The 4020-nt window shown below is 42.1% G+C and overlaps 1 protein-coding gene across 1 annotated transcript in view; it reads right to left on the bottom strand.

The window, feature by feature from the left end:
- The window catches only part of BTC (betacellulin), a 51358-nt gene that overhangs the window by 12131 nt on the left and 35207 nt on the right, over window positions 1–4020 (bottom strand). The window lies entirely within an intron of this gene.

Below are 4020 nucleotides of genomic sequence, written 5' to 3'. Positions count from 1 at the left end.
AGACTTTATTTTTGGGGCTCCAAAATCACTGCAGATGGTGACTGCAGCCATGAAATTAAAAGACGCTTACTCCTTGGAAGGAAAGTTATGACCAACCTAGATAGCATATTCAAAAGCAAAGACATTACTTTGCCAACAAAGGTTCGTCTAGTCAAGGCTATGGTTTTTCCTGTGGTCATGTATGGATGTGAGAGTTGGACTGTGAAGAAGGCTGAGTGCCAAAGGATTGATGCTTTTGAACTGTGGTGTTGGAGAAGACTCTTGAGAGTCCCTTGGACTGCAAGGAGATCCAACCAGTCCATTCTGAAGGAGATCAGCCCTGGGATTTCTTTGGAAGGAATGATGCTAAAGCTGAAACTCCAGTACTTTGGCCACCTCATGCGAAGTGCTGACTCATTGGAAAAGACCCTGATGCTGGGAGGGATTGGAGGCAGGAGGAGAAGGGGACGACAGAGGATGAGATGGCTGGATGGCATCACTGATTCGATGGACATGAGTCTCAGTGAACTCCGGGAGTTGGTGATGGACAGGGAGGCCTGGTGTGCTGGGATTCATGGGGTCGAAAAGAGTCAGACACGACTGAGCGACTGATCTGATCTGATCTGATGTCCTTTGAGGACTCTGGGATCTCTGTTCTGAAATAATCACTAGGCACTATTGTAAGAACTTTGTAAGTATTAACTAACTGATCCTTATAACAACCTTTGAAGTAGTATTATTGACCCCTTTTGGAAGATGGAGAAACTGAGATATAAAGAAAGTAGGTGAGTGGGGGCTAGGATTCAAATGCAGGAAGTCTGGCTCCCAAGTTGTCCAACCACATGTAATACTGCCCAGGGAATAAACCCTCATCTCCTGAGGCTCCTTCCTGGCAGGCAGAATCTTTACCGGATGAGCCATTGGGTTTCCAGGATGGCTCAGGGATACAGAATTCGCCTGTCTCCTGCAAGAGGCTTGGATTCGAGGGTTCAGTCCCAGGGTTGGGAAGGTCCCCTGGAGAAGGAAATGGCAATCCACTCCAGTATTCTTATCTAGGAAATCCCATGGACAGAGGAGCCTGGCTGGCTACAGTCCATGGGGTGGCAAAGAATCGGACATGACTTAATGACTAAACAGTAACAAGTGAGCTGTGCCATCTAAAATAAAAGCTATGTATCTGGAAACAAATCATCCCCGTTCCCCACCCCCCCCAAAAATACTGAGAAGATTAAGAAGGGATTGAGTTATTTGAAACACACACTTTGGTTTTTTATATAAAGACTGCTGCTGCTGCTACTGCTAAGTCACTTCAGTCGTGTCCAACTCTGTGCGACCCCATAGACAGCAGCCCACCAGGCTCCTCTATCCCTGGGATTCTCCAGGCAAGAACACTGGAGTGGGTTGCCATAAAGACAGGAGTCCACAAACTCCTATGATCCCAAGCAAAAGGAGAAATTTCTGGTTTCCCAAGATGGCATAATCGCCCATGGCAAGACGGTTTTGCCTGAATCTGTGCTACAAAAAATCACCTAAAAGGTGAGACCTAGTTGAATAGTTCCCATTCAATTCAATAGTACATTTATGGAACATTTACTCTGTGCTGGGTACCACAATAAATATTTTTGCTTGATGTATTATTTTGCTTAATTTTCAACACATGAAAGAAGGATATTATTATCTTCTTTTAGAGATAATTAAACACCCAGGAAAGGTAACCAACTCATTGTTAACACTGCTCATAGTTGGTTGAAACAAAATCTTAGGTGTATTTTACTCCAAAGACTCCAATGTTCTTCCTCCATCAGCCCACTGCCCTCCTTGGTCTTATACCGGATCACCACTAAGAAGGTGTTCCTGGTTCAGATTAAAGCCTTGGATTTGACATTCAGCACAGCACTAGACCAAACCCAGATCTCTTGCTTTGCAGGCAAATTCTTTACCTCTTTATTGTCTGAGCCACCAGGGAAGCCCTCAGTGGTAAAGAATCCGTCTGCCAATGCAGGAGACGTAAGAGACACCATTTCGATCCCTGGGTCTGGAAGATCCCCTGGAAGAGGAAATGGCAACCCAACTCAGTATTCTTGCTGGGAGAATCCCATGGACAGAAGAGCCTGGCAGACTGCAATCTATAGGGTCTCACAGAGTGGGACACAACTGAAGGGACTTAGCATGCACGCAGGCACAGCACTATATGAACTGTGACAGAGGGACTTGTTCATTTATTCATCAGTCATTTCTTGAGCACCTAGTAAATTCTAGGCACTGTGCTTGGCACTGGAATATGAGAACGAATAAGCCATCATCCCTGCCTTCTAGGAGCTCACAATCACAGAAGGGAGGGTCAGAGAAACCAACAGTGATACTCCAGGGGGAAAGAGCTTTTCATTGAAATGTGACTAGATCACTAAGGACAGACATCCAACTCAAGTCAGTGCAGGGGTCCAGGACGAGCTGCTGTTTGAGCTGTATCTTAAAGCTTCAATAAGAATAAACTTTCCAGACTATGAGAATAGCTTGTCTAATAAACCCTGCAAACGAATGTAGGATTTCATAAGGACATTTGAGAATGTGGTGAGAGATATGGCTGGAAAGTCAAGCCATTCAACTATACTTCAGTGAATATATATATATATATATATACACACACACACATATATATAACCAAAAAAGTCAGTGAGAGGAGTGACTCAAGATGATATTAGAGAGGAGTCTAGAGAGCTGATCTGCTGAGAAGCTATGATTATTCTGGAAACAAGTAAGAAGATACATTTATGGTTCAAAGTATGACCATGACTTCCTTTACATATAGAGATGTCAGCTCTCCCTGAATTAGTTTGTAAATTCAACATAATCCTAATAAAAGAAAAACAAAATAAAACAACTGAAAAAGAAAGTTAAGGCAGCATCAGAGGAGCTCTGGAGGAAATGGGTTTTAACCTCTGACTGAAGGAGACAGGCTGGGTAATTTTGTTGTTGTTTAGTTGCTAAGCCATGTCCAACTCTTTGTAACTCATAGGCTGCCAGGCTCCTCTGTCCATGGAATTTTCCAAGCAAGAATACTGGAATGGGTTGCCATTTCCTCCTCTAGGGAATCTTCCCAATCCAGGGATTGAACCCTAGTCACTTGCACTGCAGGTAGATTCTATACCACTGAGCCACCTGGGAAGACCAGGCAGGTAGATTACAGCTGTGGTTTTCATTCTAGAAGGCAGCGATATTAAAGAACAATACATGTACAGACATAGGGACCAGTAAGAGAAATGTACTGAGCTAAGAAGCATTAATCTTTTAAAAATTCATTATATTCTCCCAAGCCAGTAAGCAATTAAATGAAATTTTAAAAAATCAGCTCTATCTTTCCCAAAAATTTAAGCACATTTTCCTTATTTCCTTACAGTAGGCTTTTTTCTTATTCCCCTCTAAGTATTACCTATTTATATATTTTTAATTAAATTAAATTATAATCTAACTTTGAAGAAGTCCTCAGCTCTTCAATTTTCCACTATATCAGGGCTTGGAATCACTGTCCTGAGATACTTGTGGGGGAGGTGGGGGTAGGGAGAAGAATACTGGGGCGACTACACAGAAGAACATAAATATTCTACGAACTTTAGGTTAAAATTATATTTTAAAAAAATCACCTTGTTCCTCTATGAGGTAAGGTCTCAGCACTTTAGCAAGACATCTTTAGCACAAAATAAATATTTAAGATATGCAAAAAATTTGTTTGTTCCTGAGTAAAATTAAACTTGGACTCAATCTACCAAGAGTTGGAACGAGAACTCTCCTCCCAGTTCCCTGCTGCACTAAACAGGCTTTATGAATCTCTAAAAATAGGACTGATTTCCATGCACTTAATTGACACCTGCAAAAGTAGCTTTGAATTTGGCAGAAATTTCCTTCATATTTACATTCACAATGAACCACCTAACAAATGCCAGAAGAATGTGTTCGAGTTTGAACCACACCAGAGTTTATTTGAGCTGAAAAGCATCCTTAACACTAGACAGAAACAGTTTTGCTTGCTCAAGACAGCGGAGG

Source organism: Bison bison, unplaced genomic scaffold, assembly GCF_000754665.1.
Source record: "Bison bison bison isolate TAMUID 2011002044 unplaced genomic scaffold, Bison_UMD1.0 scf7180017864092, whole genome shotgun sequence".
Taxonomy (NCBI): domain Eukaryota; kingdom Metazoa; phylum Chordata; class Mammalia; order Artiodactyla; family Bovidae; genus Bison; species Bison bison.
The sequence above is the reverse complement of the archived record's forward strand: the minus strand, read 5'-3'. Positions and strand labels throughout refer to the sequence as shown.